At 45.3% G+C, this 19,989-nt stretch overlaps 1 protein-coding gene and 1 long non-coding RNA gene across 20 annotated transcripts in view; one reads left to right on the plus strand and one right to left on the minus strand.

Annotated features, from left to right (window-relative positions):
- Positions 1–19,989, plus strand: part of PRKCB (protein kinase C beta) — a 382,335-nt gene that overhangs the window by 113,477 nt on the left and 248,869 nt on the right.
- Positions 1–19,989, minus strand: part of LOC144338128 (uncharacterized) — a 177,841-nt gene that overhangs the window by 109,017 nt on the left and 48,835 nt on the right. The window lies entirely within an intron of this gene.

The raw sequence follows: 19,989 nt of genomic DNA on the forward strand, positions 1-19,989 counted from the left end.
GCTCTACGAGACCTGCGTTCTTCCATCATTTTTTCAGGCCACGTGGTTGCTGACACTGGGAGTTACCAGTCTTTTCCATTTTTGCCAGTCTAATGGATAAAATATCTTATATTAATTTGCGTTTCCCCGATATTCATGAGATTAGGCATACGCTTTTTGGGCACTTGTGTTTTTTTCTCTGGAAATTCTCTCTTCATATTACTTTGTCAATTTTTCTAGTGGCTTTTTTTTTTTTTTTTTTTGAGACAGGATCTTCCTCTGCAGCCCAGGCTGGGGTGCAGTGTCATGATCACAGCTCACTGCAGCCTCAACTCAAGTGATCCTCCCACCTTAGCCTCTCTAGTAAATGGGACTACAGGACCACAGGCACACACTACCATGCCAGGCTCCTTTTTTTTTTTTTTTTTTTGTAGAGACAGTGTTTTGCCATGTTGCCCAGGCTGGTCTCAAACGCCTGGGCTCAAGTCATCCTACCACCTTAGTCTCCCAAAGTGCTGGGATTACAGGCATGAGCCACTGCACCTGGTCCCCTGTCTTTTTTTTTTTTTTTTTTTTAACTAATTGATAGTAACTCTCTTCATATATTCGGATGTCAATCCGTGATATGGTCTAAAAATAAATCCCCTTGGTCTGTCCTATGTCTTTTCTTTTGATTTATGAATTCTTTTGTAATGCAGGAACGTCACACTTCTACAGTCAAATGTATCAGTCTTCTAAATAGATATAGGTACCTTGTGTATATCTCCTTGATATATCACATTGATTGGTGATGACCTGTTTGTTTCCCTGGCTGTCAGACTGTGAGAAACTTGAGGGCAGGGGCTGTATTTTATTCTTCTGTCTCTCTAGGGACTAGTGCAAGGCTGGGCACAGAGTTTTGTGCCTGAATGAGTTTTTTTGTGTGTATACGTGGTCTAAAACAGGTTTTGTGACTGAACGAGGGAATGAATGAAAAAGCCCCGTCCTGCCCTCCCTGCAGAGATGGGGTCTGCTGCAGAGATGGGAGTGAGTCAGGGAGTGAATCACAAGCTCTTCCGTGGCTCAGCTGACATTTCAAAAGCCCTGGGCAGAGAAGCCCCCCTCATTCCAAGAGAACCTCCCCCTCTCTGAGCAGGCACAGTGAAGCTCTGCTGATTATCAAACTCTGTGTGTGTATGAGCACGCACGTCAGGGGTTTAGCATTTAAAACTCTTAGTGTTGCATGTTCTGTGTATGTGTGAACAAGGCTTTAAAAAATCTCTCAGAGGACCTGTGTATGTGTGTGGGTGCTGGGGGCTGCATAGAGAGAGAGTTAAAAGAGATGAGGGGGTGTTTAGAATCTTTGCAATGTATTGCATTTGTTGCTGGGAGGATGGGGCGACTGGAGGGGGTTAAATAGCTCCCGGAGGCGCCCTTGTGAGCGGAGCTTCCTGAAATCTCTTTATCTGTGGCCACATGCTGTTCTTGGTTGTCCACGTGGTTCCCTGGTGTCCCTGTTGCTGAAGCCACTTCTGTTTTGTTCCTGGAGGCTTGGCTTCTCGTTGCCATTTTTCTGAAGCAGTAGAGAGTGCCAGTTAGATTGTTAGACCCAAATAATCTGAAATGTGTGAAAAATAGTAAATATTTACTGTACCTTTTGTGGAACAGGTTATTGCCATGGAAATGCATTGCACATGAGTCTGGATGATGGAGGGAAGCTGGCTCAGGAGCTCTGGGAGTGTTTGGATACCATGCCGCCTGAATTGGCAGGTTTAGGAGTGAGTGCCGTGAGTTTAGAATCACAATGTGGTTGGGTGAGGCTGAAACACTTGGTCCCCAGTCAACCTGTACCGAGAGGGGCAGTTATTCATTGCTTCCCATGTGCAGAGTGCTTCCCAGAGCATTCTCCACGCATTATTGCGTTTAATCATCACGCCAACCCAATAAGGTGCCATTACCTCCCTGTTTTACTGAGACACAGAGTGTTTGAGCAATTTGCTTGAAGGTACGCAGTCAACGAATGGTAGAGCCCCCTGACTCTGTTCTCTAGAGCTTGATCCTTCCCTGCTCAGCTGTTTCTCTTACTGCGATTTACCCCAGAGACAGCTAACCAGCTGTCTACTGGGGTTTTATTTTCCAGTATTGACTTCGGAGCTGACATTTAGAAACCATCAACAATTTCCAGCTTCTCTTGAATGTGCACGATCTGGCTACTGAGTGGGGTTTCCCTAGTGGCTGCTCCCGAGAAGCCATCCAGGTTAGCCGGGCATCAGCTCTGCAGTCAGTCCTGGGCATCCTCCTGTTGCAGCTGGGGAGAAAGCATGGGGTATCACACCCAGGGGCTCCTTGAATTAATTGAGAATTGTCTGTTGAGAGCTCCTCATCCTGTTAGACATGACATTTAATTTAGCTGTTGTTTCCATTTGCCGATTAGAGCTTTTGAAGTTCTTTTGATTTTCTTCCTGCGGTCTCAAGGAATTTGTGGGTGGTTGAGTGAAGATCTTCATGGCAGGAAAGGAAGGCTGTAACAGGAGATATAATGCATGAGCACATTCATTCATTCATTCATTCATTCATTCACTTGTTTAGTCATTCGTTCAACATATTCATTGAGTATTGGATGTTGAAGTTACAACAGTGGGAGTACAGCAATAAATAAGACAGATCCAGTCACTGCTCCCAAAGAGCATATAATCGAAGAGGGCAGTCAGATGTCAACTGTGATGCATGTTACAGGGAAGGCATCAATCTTTTTTTTTTTTGACAGAGTCTCATGTGTCACCCAGGCTGGAGTGCAGTGGAGTGATCTCAGCTCACTGCAACTTCCACCTCCCAGGTTCAAGCAATTCTCCTGCCTCAGCCTTCCGAGTAGCTGAGATTATATGCACCCACCACCATGCCTGGCTAATTGTTTGTATTTCTAGTAGAAATGGGGTTTCATCATGTTGACCAAGGTGGTCTTGAACTCCTGATCACCTCAGGTGATCCACCTGCCTTGACCTCTCAAAGTGCTGGGATTACACGCATGAGCCTCCACACCTGACCAGGGAAGGCATCAATCTTAGACTGACTTAGTGATGTCTAGGTATCTGAAGGAGGTGTCCGAAGTGGTCTCCTTGGTTAATCTTTGTGACCACCAGAGCTCTGTTAGTTTCATAAGACATAAGCCTCAGCAACTCTTGCAGAAAGACCCTTCCTCAGAAAGGATGATGGGCTCCTCGGGCTCTGTGCACTTTCTGTCCTGGGAGGCACGTTCTATCAAGAGCCATGGCTAGTTGTTTCATCCATTGGGAATGAGCTTACTGGCTCCATTTATGAGAGTTAGTTTAGACTGAGGAGTAAAGGAAGTGTGAAGGAGTTTGGGAGTTGTCAGTGACGAGCACGCACATTCTAAGTTGACAGGACAGCATGGACACTAGAGCCCAAACACCTTAGTTCAGCTTAGCTGCACTGCCTACTACGTGATACTGGGCTGGTTTCTTAACTGTTCTATGCCTCAGTTTCCCCATCTGAAGTTGGGAATAAAATACTCATCTCATAGGGTTACTGTGAAGAGTAAATCAGTTGAGCTGGGTGTAGTGGCTCACGCCTGTAATTCCAGCACTTTGGGAGGCCAAAGTGGGTGGATGGCTTGAAGTCAGGAGTTTGAGAACAGTCTGGACAACATGGTGAAACCCTGTCTCTACTAAAACTACAGAACATTAGCTAGGATTACACACACATAAGTGTGTAATGCCATGAAACACATTTCAAATAATTGCTAAAATTTTTCTAGCTGTGGCATAAGAGACAAGAGTCCTGAAGAGGACTGAAAGGTCTTGGGATGCAGGAGAGCTTAATGTATTAAAAGGTGACATTTTGGATCAGTAGGAAAAAAATTACACACAGGTGTATGTGTAATCCCAGCTACTCAGGAGGCTGAGGCACGAGAATCACTTGTATCCAGGAGATGGAGGTTGCAGTGAGCTGAGATGGCACCACTGCACTCCAGCCTGGACGAGCGAGCCTCTGTCTCAAACACACACACACACAGAGCCAGGCAAAGGATGAAGAGAAGCAGTTAATAAAGGTGAGCCATTCGTGTGTGTATTATGATTGTCACTTGGTATCAGCCAGTCCTGCTTGAGACTCACTTTTCCGACAGTTCTTTCTTCGACCGACTATACCCATGCCCCTGTGTGCCAAATTTGTGATTTCCAGCCTTCCTTTCTGACAACTTCAATCCATTGTTCTTCCCAGGCAAGTCCTTCAATGGTTTTGGGGTGTCTGCACTTGCCCTCATCCCCAGCTGAGTGTTCTGTGTTTGGGGACTTGTGTTCATAAGTGTGGGAGGCTGTCCCCTGGGGGTTACTGCCCTGACAGTTAGGGTTGTCCATAATAACAGAAAAGTGCACGGAGAGAGAAGGTGCAGGTCTGGCTCTTTGATGTTGGGTAGGATGTGCTGCTTGATAACTGGTGAAGCATTTACTTCTCCCACCATGGGTGAGATCTTGGATGCGTCCTTTACCTCTCCCTTTGTCACTTCTGTCCTGAACTGCCCATGAGTGACCAGGGGCTTCCATTGGAAGTGTCTCACAATCCCACCACACAGCAGAAAGGCATTTTCTTTTGGATTTGAGCTTTGTCCCTGCACTGACTTTTTGTGTCATCTCCTCTTCATTCAATGTGAGATACTCATCTTGATTCATAGGCTGTTGTCTCATTCCAGCTTTGTATTTTTTTAATCACCAAAAGAAGCACTTATCATAAAAGCCTGTGATGATGTATAACTGTGTAACCTAGTTTGAAAATCTCTACCTTATAGAAGCAATAAACTTAATATTTATGTGTATTATCCTGTGAAATTTTATAAATATGACTTTATTACTAATAAACAGAAAATGAGATCATATCCTATATACTTTTTAAAATAAATTTTTTTTGAGACAGGGCCTTGCTCTGTCATCTAGGCTGAAGTGCAGTGGTGTGATCTCGGCTCACTGCAACCTCGACCTCCAGGGCTCAATCCTCCCACCTCAGACTCTCTAGTAACTGGAACTGCAGGCACACGCCACCACGTCCAGCTAATTTTTGTAAATTTTTTTTTGTAGAGATGGGGTTTTGTCACGTTGCCCAGGCTAGTCACTTTTTCCCATATCAATACTTTATTTAGATTTACCTTATGTTTTAAATGGCTGCAAACTATTTCATAATATGGCCACTGTATTATTTATGCTCATATTTATAATTTGACTAAAACATTAGCAATAGGCATTAGGATTATTTCCAGGTTTTCTCCATAATGAACAGTGCATCAGCGAACACTCTTAGGCACTGCAGTGGGGATTTCTGTGGAACAATTCTTAGAGATGGGGTGTTTAGGGCAAAGGATACGAACACTTTTAGTTGTAATAGATATTGCTAAATTGCTCTGAAAAAGGTTGTGTCAATTTATGCACCCACCAACAGTGCATGAAAGTGCCTCTTAGAAAACGTCTTTTAAAAGATAAAATACCTATTGTTAAGCCATGAAACACATTTCAAATAATTGCTAATTTTTTTCTAGCCGTGGCATAAGAGACAAGAGTCCTGAAGATGACTGAAAGGTCTTGGGATGCAGGGAGGCTTAAAAAGGTGACATTTTGGATCAGCAGGAAAAAAATGGCTTATTTAATACATGGTGCTGGCATAATTGGGAGGCCATGTGGAAGGAAGCTGAGTTTGATTCCTAGCTCATACAAAAATAAATTACGGGTAGAGTAAGCTATAGACAGTAAAAACAAAAATAAAGAATATTAGAGGAAATTTTAGGAGCATACTTCTGTAGCCTTGAGTGAGGGAAATCTAGAAGCCATAAAGAAAAAGACTAGACAGTTTCAATTATGTAAAAATAACTTAATCTTTTAAGAGGAGAATGTATTCGTGAATTGCTTATATAATAAGAAAGACTATTAAAAATAGGTCCAGTAGATAATGTACAATGGTTTCCAGTGTGAATAAAGTTGAAGTTAATAAAGAAAAGAAAGTTTTAGGACATGTCAGGGAGCTTTTGTTCAAGGATGGAGATTCTGCAATATTTATTCTAAATGGGGATGAATGATAGACCTAGTGCACGTGCAGTAAACTAGCAAATGTGTAGCTCATAAACCTTGTAAGCTCTGGAAGGGTAAAGAAAAAGGGAAGGAAATGTTGTTTTCTGCCTCTTTATTTTTTGTTGTTTTGAGAAAGTTGAGTACCCACCCAAAGCCTCAGGTGTCCCAGGAGAGAGGACAATGAAAACATGCCATCAAAACAGGAGCTTCCGCCACAAGCTCCAGTGTTTACTAGGGGCCAGTGCTCTTATTCCCACATGAAGCATCTGCCTTTTTTGCCCCTTTGAAGTCTGAGTCTCTCATCTGTTCCTGGAGATTTGTAGCCAAGCCCCTCCTCCCCACCCCTCACCTTAGTATTTGTACCACCGCCTGAATCAACCCCCCAAAAAAGACATCCCTTTGTACTTTTCCCTTCATCTGGCCATCACCAGGGTACTGTGGTCATTGAAACTGAGTGTGTGCCCTCGCTTTCTGTAAACTCACAGTTCCTTTATTCTGCACCTTCAGGGATTGCGAATCCTAAGGGATATCTGGCTTCAGATATCAGCCCTGTGACTTCCTAGCTCAATAACCTCACACAGCTCTATGCCTCAGTTTCCTCATCTGAAAAACAGTGATGAAATGAAATGGCACCACTTCCTAGCATTAATGTGAAGACTGTTATGTGTTATTAATTATTATTATGTTGTCCTATTATTATTTGAGATGGAATCTCACTCTTGCCCAGGCTGGAGTGCAGTGGCGAGATCTTGGCTCCCTGCAACCTCTGCTTCCCAAGTTCGACAGATTCTCCTGCCTCAGCCTCCTGAGTAGCTGGGATTACAGGTGTGTGCCACCATGCCTGGCTAATTTTTGTATTTTTAGTGGAGACAGCGTTGGCCAGGATGGTCTTGAACTCCTGACCTCAGGTGATCTGCCCACCTTAGCCTCCAAAAGTACTGGGATTACATGTGTGAGCCACCGCGCCTGACTCCTCTTCCTCCTCCTCCTCCTCCTCCTCTTCCTCCTCCTCCTCCTCCTCTTCTTCTTCTTCTTCTTCTTCTTCTTCTTCATCATCATTACTTTTTGAGATGGATATTCACTCTGTCACCCAGGTGGGAGTGCAGCAGTGAGATCTTGGCTCACTGCCACGTCTGCCTCCTGGGTTCAAGCGATTCTTCTGCCTCAGCCTCCCGAGTAGCTGGGACTAAGGCACCCGCCAGGAAGCCCGGCTAATTTTTTCATTTTTAGTAGAGATGAGGTGTCACCGTATTGGACAGGCTGGTCTCAAATCCTGACCTCGTGATCCGCCGGCCTCGGCCTCCCAAAGTGCTGGGATTACAGATATGAGCCACTGCGCCAGGCCTTTTTAAAAATTATACTTAGCACGGCACTTGGCACTTAGGAAATGTTCAATATATGTTAGCTATTATTGGCTGCTGTTATTTCTTCTTTTCTCCTCCTCCTCTTCTTTCTCCTCTTATTCCTCCTCCTCCCCCACTCCCTTCCACCCCCTCTTTCTTCTTATTCCTCCTCCTTCTCCTCATTATTATTTTAAGTACCTCCTTACCAGTGCCTGCAGAAATAGACTGACCTAGTACCAGGGTCTAGAGGAGTTCAAGTTCACCTGCTGCCTTCAAGGTAACAGAGTCGTGGTGGTTCCGAGCCAGATGCCAGACCCAGTCTGCCTTCGTTCAAATCCTCGTTTTACACTTAATACTGTAGGTACCTCGGGCAAGTTACCTAACATTTCTTCGCCTCCATTTCTCCATTTGTAAAATGTAGATAATGATAGTACCTACCGCACATAGTTGTTAGGAAGATTGAATGAATTAGTATTTGTAAAGCAAAGCAACCGGCTCATTGTAAGTATTGGAAGTGTTGGTTAAAATAATTACAAAATAAACAATCTCACTTAGATACATCCCTTACCTCCTGTGGATTATGTCAAGGATGAAAGAAACAGTGTGCTTGAAATCCCGCCGCCCGCTGTGCTGTGTATCAGAGGTGTTATGGTGATTCGTCATTCTCCTGACCACTTTCCATTTTTCTTTTAGGGTCAACCCTGGCCAATCTTTAGGGAGGAGCTCTGATCATTGAGAAACTGACATCATGGAGGGGGTCATTTCTGACGCTGTCTTCCTGGCTCCATTTGATCTTCCTAAATCTTTCACTAATGTGTCATTGGGGTAGGACCAAAGAAAAACCGGGTGAATGTACGGTTGCTGCTTTGTTTCCTATAGTGGGAGTGACTCTGATGTTTCACAAAGGCAGGGGTGGAGAGGCAGCGCCGCCTCGCAGGAAAGCCTTCTTGCTAAATCGAGGACTTTTGCACAGAAATAGATACAAACTTGCTTACTGTTTAAATAGAATATTAGCGATTATCTTTTATCCAGCTGGAGTCTCCTGGGTTTGGTACTGCCTCAAATGAGCAGCCTGCAATCTCGGGTGTCACTTCCTCACCGGTTCTGCTTTCCATAACTCTGTGTTGAAATCACTCCCCCAGAAGGTCACCAAAAGGGAAAATATTAGTGTGTGTTTATTGGCATGATCTTGCAGGTGCTGGGCTAAGTGTAGACATGATTTATTCTCATTTAATCTTCAAGGTAGTTCTAGGTGATTTCCCCCCATTTTGCAGATGAGGACACTGAGGTGCAGGAAAATGAAGCGACGTGCCGTAGCACTGTTGGTGCCCTGCTCTGTCCCCTCATCCTTCTGTTTCATTGCATTCTGGCCTGGCTTCCAACGGGCAGCACCTGCACCTGTTCACATGAGGGCTTGCTCTGCCATAGTCCATTCGGTCCACAGGCATGTCAGGCTGTGGAAGTATGGGAGGAGACGGGAGGGATGGTGCAGGAGAGAGGAGAAGATGATTAATGTCCCCCAGGGCCCATCCTCAACCATTGACTTGTGGGAAACCACCTCCTAGAGTTGTATTAAGCTCCAGTTACCCAGAGTGGTAAAAAGCTCACAAACACTTCCTTTTTTTTTTTTTTTAATTTCACAAAAAGACTTTATTATACCTCTACCTCCTTGCGTTAGCCCATCCCAGTAAGGTAGTATCTTCAGAATACTTCTACTTTCCCCTCTCCTCCCCTCTTCCCTCCCACCCTTAAGATGTAATCTTTGGACCACTTTTACTTCTTTGCTTTCTCTCAGCACCTTTCCTTCCCTACTCTATGGTGACTTTGTGTTTTTGGATTGAAGTCATTTCATGTCTGTGTCTGTTTTTTTTTTCCTTCAACTTTTATTTTAAGTTCTAGGGTACATGTGCAGGGTGTGCGGGTTTGTTACATAGGTAAACATGTGCCATGGTGGTTTGCTGCACAGATCAACCCATCACCCCGGTATGAAGCCCAGCATCCATTAGCTATTCTTTCTGCTCTCCCTCCTCCTGCCCCACTCCGACATGCCCCGATGTGTGTCGTTACCCACCACCGAGTGTCCATGTGTTCTCATTATTCAGCGCTCACTTATAAGTGAGAACACGTAGTAAAACGCTGCCTTTATAGGCTTCCTTCTTCCCTTCCCTGTCTTACTTCCCCGCTCCCTACTGCTGCTCTCTGGGATTGCCTCTCACACAAGCTGTTGTACTTTAATCATTGTCTAAGGGTCTGGGGTATCCCAAACTAAGATCATTGCCGAAGGTCTTAGCTAAATTCAACAGCCCTTTTTGTCTTTCTCCTCTTTGTGGCAATGTCACTGCTAATGGATGTCCCTTCTTAAAGTTCTTCCCCATTTTGGCTTTTGTGACATCTAATAGGATTCTTCTTCTACTTCTGATTATTTCTTTCCTTTTTCATTAATTGGTAGCTCTTTCTTTTCTAAAAAATTTGCTAGATTTTTGCTCTTTTTTTTCTTTTTTTTTTTTTTTTTTTTTTTTTTTTTTTTTTGAGACGGAGTCTCGCTCTGTCACCCAGGCTGGAGTGCGGTGGCCGGATCTCAGCTCACTGCAAGCTCCGCCTCCCGGGTTCACGCCATTCTCCTGCCTCAGCCTCCCGAGTAGCTGGGACTATAGGCGCCCGCCACCTCGCCCGGCTAGTTTTTTGTATTTTTTAGTAGAGACGGGGTTTCACCGTGTTAGCCAGGATGGTCTCGATCTCCTGACCTCGTGATCCGCCCGTCTCGGCCTCCCAAAGTGCTGGGATTACAGGCGTGAGCCACCGCGCCCGGCCGCTCTTTTTTTTCTTTTGAGACGGAGTCTCGCTCAGTCGCCCAGGCTGGAGTGCAGTGGCGCGATCTCGGCTCACTGCAAGCTTCGCCTCCTGGGTTCACGCCATTCTTCTGCCTCAGCTTCCCAAGTAGCTGGGACTACAGGTGCCCGCCGCCACGCCCGGCTAATTTTTTGCATTTTTAGTAGAGAGGGGTTTCACCGTGTTAGCCAGGATGGTCTCGATCTCCTGACCTCGTGATCTGCCCGCCTCGGCCTCCCAAAGTGCTGGGATTACAGGCGTGAGCCACCGTGCCTGGCCTTATTTATTTTATTTTTTTAAGAGATGAAGTCTCATTATGTTGCGCAGGCTGGCCTTAGAATCCTAGGCTCAAGTGATCCTCCCACCTCATCCTCCCAAGTGCTGGGATTACAGGAGTGAGCCACTGTGCCCCTTTCTTTTCCTTTCTTTAGCCACCCAGTTTTAGGTACCTCCAGTATCCCAGTATTTTAGTTTAGCAAGTGACAGAAAATCTGACTCAAATTGGTTTACATTTAAAAAAAGTAAGTTATTGGATCACATACTTGGGAATCTTAGGATAGGTGACTTCAGGGAAGGTGTGTTCAAGGTATTCAGCAATCCGATTTTCTCTCCATCATGATTCAGCTTTCCTCTGAATTGCTTGATTCTCAGGCATGTGCTTGACTAATGAGGCAACAGCAACTTGCAGGTCCAATCTTATCTTCATCAATGGTATCTTAACTACATCAGTGGTATAGGACTGCTTCTTTCCTGAGAGTCCCACTGTAAGTTTTGGGTTTCATTCTCATTGGCCTGTGTTGGGTGATGTATACATTTCTAAGCCAATCACAGTTGCCACGGAGATGTAGTACAGGTTGAACATCTCTTATCCAAAATGCTTGGGATCAGAAGCATTTCTGAGTGTGGATTTTTTTTTTTTTCCAGATTTTGAACGATTTGCATTTTACTTGCCAGTTGAGCATCCCAAATCCCAAAAGTTAAAATCCAAAATGTTCCAATGAGCCTTTCCTTGGAGCATCGTGTCAGTGCTCAAAAGGTTTTGGGTTTTGGAGCATTTCATATTTTGGGTTCCTGGATTTGGGGTACCCTCATTTCCTGGTCTGGGTCACATAGTCACCCTTGGAGCTAAGGTTAGAGTTGAGCCGCACTCCATAAGGACTGAGAGTGGAGAGAGGTGATTTCGCAAAGGAAAGTTGAGGTACTGTCACATGAGGGGATGGGTACTGGAGAGGCAAAAACAACAGATGTTCACACTCCACGTCTCTGGGTTCATTTATCTGCTCTTCTCTTTCTCTGTGAATCATCTGATGATTTCCGCTCCCGCCTGCCTGAGTAGGACTCTGAAACTCCTGCCTCCAGATTTGACTCCACTTCTGAGTTGTAGCCTCCTTTCCCCCCACCCTCTAGAGTTAGGCATTTCCATTTGGTGGTGCCGTGCAGACCTGAAACTCAGTGTGCCACAACCCTCGCCACCTCCCACCTGGTTTCTCTCCCTAACGCCCCTGTCTTTGTCAGTGGTGCCAGTTGGGTTTCCATCTCTCCCTCATCGCTCCCAACCCCAGCCTAGTTTTCAGCCCATTGTGCTTCTTTTGATTCCTTTAATGCACCTTTGCAATGCTTTTCCTTGTTTCGTTAATCCTCTTTAGCATATTCTTGGGTTGGTGAACCCCTGGCCATATTTAGATATCAGCTCAGAAGTCACTTCTTTGGGGACCTCTAAACTGGTCACCCATCTCTGCCAAGCCTGAGTTAGATGCTCTTTCCCTGAGCTCTACTAAGCCTTCGTCTCCTCCACCATGGTGCTTCTCACTCAGACTCCAATGACTGGCTCCATTGCCTGCCTTCCCCATAAGGGCAGGGCCACATCCATGTAATTCACCATTGTATCTCCAGCAGTCCAGCCTGACAATTGAGTCTGGGCTGGTGTCCGACAAATCAGGCTTTTTTTTTTTTTTAAATCATATTTTAATTTTGATAGTTTTGGGGGAACAAGTGGTTTTTTGGTTGCATGGATAAGTTCTTTCATGGTGATTTCGGAGATTTTGGTGCACCCATCACTGGAACAGTATATATGGTACCCAATATGTAGTCTTTTATTCTTCACCCCCCCACCGTTCCCCTGAGTCCTTAAAGTCCATTATATCACTCTTATGCTTTTGCATCCTCATAGCTTAGCTTCATTTACAAGTGAGAATATACGGTATTTGGTTTTCCAGTCCTGAGTTACTTTCCTTAGAGCACTGGCCTCCAAATTCATCCAAGGTGCTGCAAAGGCCATTATTCTGTTCCATTTTATGGCCGAGTAGTATTCCATCGTGTATATATACCACATTTTCTTTATCCACTAGAGATAAACCAGGCTTTGAATTCAGGCTCCACCTCTCCTGAGCTGTGAGCACATGGGCAAGTTTCTTCACCACTCCAAACCCGTTTTGTCATCTCTAAAATGGAGACAATGAAGGTTCCTCCCTCACTGAGCACTTGTGAGGAGTAAGTGGTGATCACAGTTACAAAGCATTCAGCACAGTGCCTGGAACACCATGAGCATTGAATCAGTGCCAATGATCATTTATTATACTCACTATGAATATTATTTTTACCTCATCCAGTGTCTAGCACACAATCAACTCTCAACAAATGACAGCTCTTATTATTAGCCAAGAATGCAACCTGAAACAGAGTACACTCCATGGATCACTGAAGCTTTGTTTTTGAAAGTTTGAAATTAACAAAGAGTCTTTGATGTTTCCCTCGCCCCACATCAACTAGGAGTAGGTAGAGCATTCTTCCTCTCCAGGTGGGAGGGGCAGTTTCCACTGGGGGCTGGAGCCACCCCTCCTGTAGCTGGAGGTGGTCTTCTCTGATGTCACTGGGGTGCCGAGGTGATGTGTCGCCAGCACTTGTGTGCTTGTTTGATGTCATGAGGGTGGCCTTGCCCCTCCTAGGGAAGAGCCTCATTAAGGTTAGTGAGGGGCTTGTTCCTGGGACGTTCCAAGGACCGCCTAGGGCTGCCACATGAGGAACTCCCCTTTTCTCATTTTGTCTCTGGTAAGTTGTTATTGATCTGTACATGATGTTTCTCTTTCTTGCCAGCCATGGGAATGGGCCATCCTCCGGCATCGCTGTTTCCTTGAACATTGCCATCACCACCGTTGTCATCAAGTCATGACAGCAGCTCTGGTTGGCTCTGGTTTATTGGGTGTCTACTGTGGACAGTAGTAGGGCTAGACATTTAGTATACTCCCGGGCCGCTGCGGGGATTAAATGAGGTATGAAGCATCTATAACCCCACAGTCCAATAGGGTAACCACTAGCCATGTGTGCCTACTGAGATATACATTTTAATTAAAGTTAAACAAAGAAAAAATTCAGTGTATCGTGCACAGTAGTCACATTTCAAGTGCTCAGTAGCCACATGTGCTCATGGCTGATGTAGCTGGCAGTGAAGATGGGAAACATTTTCATCATCACAGAAAATTCTTCCACAGCGCTGATCTAGATAGAACAGGATTCAGTCCTCTGTGGCTCGTGGATCCACGGACTGAATTCGTACACATAGAATTTTGTGGGAACACAGCTGTGCCTGTTTGTTTATGCCTTGTCTATGACTGCTTTTGTGCTACAAGGATGGAATTGAGCAGTTGTGACAGAGACCATGTGGCCTGCAAAACGTAAAATATTCGGTCTCCTATCCTTGAAGGAAAAGTTTGTCAGCCTCTGGTCTAGAACATTGCCTGGCTCTTGGTAAGTGTTAAATACGTGTTTGAGACTTTTTATTTATTGAAAATAATACACATTTCGTTCTCCACGTAACCTTTTAAAGTAAGTATTGTTATCCCTGTCCTAGAGATGAGAAAACTGGGACTGGAATTCTGTACTGTCACTTCCAGGGGCAAACGCCTCATGAGTTTTTTTTTTTTTGAGACAGAGTCTTGCTCTGTCTCCCAGGCTGGACTGCAGTGTCGCAATCTCAGCTCACTGCAACCTCTGCCTCCTGGGGTTCAAGTGATTCTCCTGCTTCAGCCTCCTGAGTAGCTGGGATTATGGGTGCCTGTCATCTCGCCCAGCTAATTCTTGTGTTTTTAGTAGAGATAGGGTTTCATCATGTTGGCCAGGCAGATCTTGAATTCCTGACCTCAAGTGATCCACCCACCTCGGCCTCCCAAAGTGCTGGGATTACAGGTGTGAGCTACCATGCCTGGTCTCATGAGTCTTTTTTATCACGTACCTCCTTTTTTTCTTCTAACTTTAGTTTCAGGTTCAGGGGGTACATGTACAGGTTTGTTGTGTGGGTAAATTGCATGTCACTGGAGTTTGGTGTACTAATGATTTCATCACCCAGGTAGTGAGCATAGTACCTGATAGTTTTTGATCCTCACCCTCCACCCTCAAGGAGGTCTCAGTGTCTGTTGTTCCCTTCTTTGTGTCATGAGTGCCTGATGTTTAGTTCCCACTTATAAGTGAGAACATGCAGCATTTGGTTTTCTGTTCCTGTGTTAATTCACTTAGGATAGTGGCCTCCAGCTGCGTCCATGTTATAGCAAAGGGCATGATTTCATTCTTTTTAAGCCTGCATAGTATTCCATGGTGTTTACGTAGCACATTTTCTTTATCACATCCACCATGGATGGGCATCTAGGTGGATTTCTTGTCTTTGCCATTGCGTCACTTACTCTTGAATCTGGAGCAGTGCCTAGCACATAATAGACATTCAGGACATGTTTGTTGACCAATGAATGGATGAGTTAGGAATCAATTATGTATAAATCAATAATCAATAATCATCAATGATTAATTTCTATGAACAAATATGAAAATTAGATCAGCCCCATTGTAGAGATGAGGAAACAGCCCTGTAGAGGGAAAGTGCCTCATCAAAATGCAACATAGCTGTGAAAGTGTAGACTTGGGGCTCCAGCTGAAGTCATTTGTGTATTTTCTAAGCTGTCCGTGCCACCATCCTGCCTTCTCTGGGAGCTGCCAAAGTGCAGGGCTGATGCCTCCTTTCTGTCCTACAGCCTGACTTTTGTTCAGCTCCTGCTTCTCTTCTTCACCAGCTGCCAGCTTCAGCCGCTTTGTGGCACCCTTGGGCTTGAAGCTTCATTTCTGGTGCTGTGGCACCACAGAGCTCTGCCCCAGTGTCACTTGAGTCCAAGTAGGTCAGCCAAGTTTGAATGATCTCTCTCTTGGCCACTTCAGTCTATGAAGCTGGGGTTGAGACCATCTGTGATTTTACACATTCGTTACAGCAAAACTAAGAGGGCCATGGGGTAAGAGGGCCATTAAGCTAGAGTTTGAGCAAAACCCTGCTCTTGAGGCACCTTCTGAGATGGCTTCTCGTGGAACATCTGCTCAAAGTGGCTTCACATCGAATTAAGTCAAAGATGCCTTAAATGAATCCAGTTCGTAACTGCTTCCATCCATGAAGTCACAGTTCCATCTCTTGCCCTGGGAGGGGCTTCTTTCAGGCTCTCAGTGCCTTCTCTCTCAGTGCCTCAGTTTCGTGTTCTGTACAATAAGGACAGTAATAAGACCTACCACATAGCCAAGGAGAGGATTAAAGGAGCCAAAATGTGGAAAATATTTAGAACAGTGTAGTGCATAATAGCTTCTCTATAAGTGATTATTATTATTATCCCCTTGTATCTAAAATCCCTCTAATTTGTTTCAGAGGAGCAAGGATTGTGTCTCGTCTGCCTTTAAATCCCTTTAAGTTGGGGGTCTCAAGCCCAACCATCTGCAGGAGACTAGAAGGGAACTGACATGAGTGAATTGAACCAGGTGTGGATTTCTGTAAACTAGAGAATGCAAGGCTGTCTGAAAGGGGAACTATTCCTCATTCATGCATCACATACACACTGAGCACCTACTATGTGCCAAGCACTGTTCTGCATCTGAGGACACAGCAGAGAATGAACCAGGCAAAATTCCCTGCCCCCTTGGAGTTGATGTTGTACTGGACTAAGCTCTGATGACTCTGTTGCTGCATTAGAATATGGGCCCACTGCTGACAAAACTTCTGATTTTTCTGTAAGAAAAGCCGGAAACCTGGATTTGTAAAAACCATGAACTCTCCTAGCTTGAGAATTGGCAGTAGTTTCCATTTGTTTTTTTAAAGCACAGTACATGCTGTGAACCCAAGAGCCAGTTTGCAGCCCCTGCCTTAAGACACTCCTCTAATTGCTCTGGGAGGAGGCCTGTCTCTGCCCTGCAAACCAGCAGCTGGTCGGATTTCAAGGTCGTTGGCGTGGAGGGCGCCTCCTCCCTCTCCTGCGTGGAGGTTATTGTGGCTTTTTCTGCCCACAGAGCAGATGATGCTGCCACCCTGCAGACTGCAGGCAGTGAGTTCGAATATTCCTCCTCTTATCCTTCCTTTTGGATGGTGGCCTTGGCTGGGTTCCCAGCCCTCTGACAGCAGACGACAAAAGGATGGAAGCAGCTTCCTCGTAGTCACCCACGGGGGCGATAGGGTGGTGATGGTGATGTGGAGAAAATGCATTGGGTCAGGACAGCTGCCTTTGAAACCAGAAAATTAATGATCTCTGTTGCCTGAATCTTTTAAAAGCGGAGAAGTGATTTAAGAGCTTGTGTGGGAAGGATTGAGAATGGGATTGAGGAGAAAAGAAGTTTAGGATGCTATCAGGAACAATTCCTAACAGCAGGAGGTTTTTGGAGAGTCAGTGGTGAAATTCCTTGGAAATTTTTGTGTGGTGTCTTTTTTTCTTTTTTCTTTTATTTATTTATGATTTATTTATTTTTTTTTTGAGATGGCGTCTCATTCTGTCACCCAGGCTGGAGTGCAGTGGTGCAACCCTGGCCCACTGCAGCCTCCACCTCCCAGGTTCAAGCGATTCTCCTGCCTCAGCCTCCCAAGTAGCTGGGACCACCTGCCACCAGGCCCAGCTAATTTTTGTATTTTTAGTAGAGACAGGGTTTTGCCATGTTGGCCAGGCTGGCCTTGAACTCCTGACCTCAGGTGAGGTCCACCTGCTGCGGCTTCCCAAAGTGTTGGGGTTATAGGTGTGAGCCACTGCGCCTGGCCTTTTATGGTGTCTTTGAAGTGCTTGTTTAAATTTACATGTGGTTGCCTCTCAGTGGGGTGCATGCTCTCTGGTTTTCCCCGAGCCCCACTACTCCCTGTTGTGCTTCACCCACTTGCTTGACTCAGTTATGCTTACTGACCTGGCCTTTGTGGGTCTTTGAGTTGGTGCCCTCTGCTCCGAAGGAAGCATGCTTGAGATAATGGAATCTAGGTTCAAACCTACCTGCCCTATCTGCACTTTACTGACTTGTGTGACTGTGGACAAGTTCCTCCTCCCCTGAGATTGTCAGGATTCCGCAGGAAATAGAAACCACTCAGGTGACTGCAAGGAAGAAAGTTTCATGAAAGGACTATTTAGGGAGACATGGGCAAGGTTAAGATTACAAATAAGGAATGTGGAAGCACCTGGGGCCTTGCAACAGCAGGAGGCTGTTACAAGGAGAATGGAGGAAGAAGCAAGCAGAGGGAATAGTTTGGAGTCTGTTGAGAGCTGGGGCTAAGAAGGAAGGAATCGCCAGCAGGAGCCATGGTCCTGGAGGGATGAACCGCTTCCCAAATGGCAGTACCGAGGCAGGGAGGAAGAGGAGGAAGAAATACCTCAGCCTCTCTTCTCCTCTCGCATTGTCTGTTGGCCTCATCCACTGGCTGAACCCAATTGGAAACCAAAAAGACCAGGTGATGAATTCTGTAAGGGTCAGCTTTTGGGGCTCAGCTCACAGCAGAATCAGATAAAAAAAAAATGGATCTAAGAGGTGAAACAAGGAACAAGCAGCACGCAACTCTCAGCTTCCCTACCTTGAAAGTGGAGGAGGATGAGGTAACTGACCTCAGAAGTTTATTGGGTGGCTCATGTACTCACAAAGGGAAGGGGCTGGTCAATATTAAGTACTCATAAATGCTGAGATTCGGTGTGGGTTTCAAACCATTTCTAGAAGCTAAAGGTCCTGAGAAAGGGGTTCAGTTTCAGTATCAAGAGACATTCTCAGGTGGGCAGATCTCTGGAGGCCAGGAATTCAAGACCAGCCTGCCTGCCATGGTGAGACCCTATCTCTACTAAAAATACAAAAATTAGCTGGGTGTGGTGGTGGGTGCCTGTAATCCAAGCTACTCAGGGGGCTGAGGCAAGTGAATTGCTTGAACCTGGGAGGTGGAGGTTGCAGTGAGCTGAGATTGCACTACTGCACTCCAGCCTGGGCGACAGAGTGAGACCCTGTCTCAAAAACAAAAAACAGAAAACAAAAAGACATTCTCCTCCTTCCCCTGCAGTGGGGCCCACTGGAAGTGGTTGCGTCTTCCATGAGGAGTTTAAAGTGAATGTGTAGTAGCTAAGAGCAAAGACCCTAGAACCAAGTAGGTAGACACTGTGGTAGTCTATCAGTGTGGTAGACACAGATCTCCTTTCTGTTACTGTAGATTAATGGCCTTGTACAGTATGCACTATTTTGTGTCTGCCTTCTTTCACTTAAAATAATGTTTTTGAGACTCAGGCATGCACGTGTATGTATTGGAGTCTATTGAGAGTTGGGTTCCAGCCCCAATTGCCACTGACAGTCAAGTCACTTAATTTTCATGCCTTATTTTCTCACCTGTAAAATGGGGATGTTAGTAGTTTCTACCTCTTAGGGCTGTGAGGATTAAAATGAGTTAATCTATGTAAAGAGCTTAACATAATGTCTGGCACATAGTAGACAATCAATAGATGTTAGCTATTGTAATTGCCATCATCGTCATCATCATCATCATCATCATCATTATCATCGTCACCATCTCCATGGATCAGCTCCAATCAAAACTGACCCATTGTCAGTACAGCAATTCTCTGTGGATGAAGTCCATGCCACCAGGCCTCTCAGGAGCTTCATTGATCATACCATTATCTTCTCATCCTCCCACAGATATGATATTTCAGGGAGTGATTGATAGGTGTGTGTGTGTGTACGTGGGGAAGGGTGGGCTTGTGCCTGACTCCAGGGACAGAGTGCTTTGTTATGCAGAATAGCTTGCCTGTCATCCCACTACAGGCCCCTTCCTTGAAAAGTTCCAGGCTATTTTTGAGCCCTCATGGCTCACATGTTCCTTTCTACATCATGTCAATGCCAGTGCAGAAAAATTGAAACCTTTTGGCAGCATCTAAAGCAAAAGAGATTTCAAAGTGCATGGAGGATGAGTGTTGCTCGAATGACAGGGTATTAAAACGTGACAAGAATGCTGAGTTGAGAGACTGCAGGCAGCTTATGTGTTTGTATTTGGACCTTGCTGGATTTCTTGGGAAATCAGTGGAGATGCCCAAGGTTAATGTCATCTCCAAGAAGGCACCAAAGGGTAGTAACACTCCTTCACCCCCATTTGTACATACACTCTGCAAGATTAGAAAAGGATGCAGCCAGTGGAGTGGGCGGTTGTCCCAGAGCACCACCTGGGCTCTGAGCTACAGGATTCTGCAGGGGGAAACACCTGAGGACAGAGTGAAGTGGGTTGGTGCCACCTGGGAGCTCCAGGCTTTTGTGTGCTGATGTGCAGGCAGATACTGGAGCCAGACTGAATTGTGTGCAAAAATGTGGGTCTAAGAGTGAAGGCACCAAACCCTCACCTTTTCTGCTTTCATTCATCCTTCCCATTCTTCTCTAAAGGGCAGAATATGACTTTGGAGTCAGGTGGACCTAAGTTCAAATCCCTCTTCTTCAGTGAGTAGTTAAATCTTTCCAATGCTTTATTTAAAAGGAATCATGATCACACTTTCAGGGTT

The sequence above is a fragment of the Macaca mulatta genome, chromosome 20 (assembly GCF_049350105.2).
Source record: "Macaca mulatta isolate MMU2019108-1 chromosome 20, T2T-MMU8v2.0, whole genome shotgun sequence".
NCBI classification, from domain to species: domain Eukaryota; kingdom Metazoa; phylum Chordata; class Mammalia; order Primates; family Cercopithecidae; genus Macaca; species Macaca mulatta.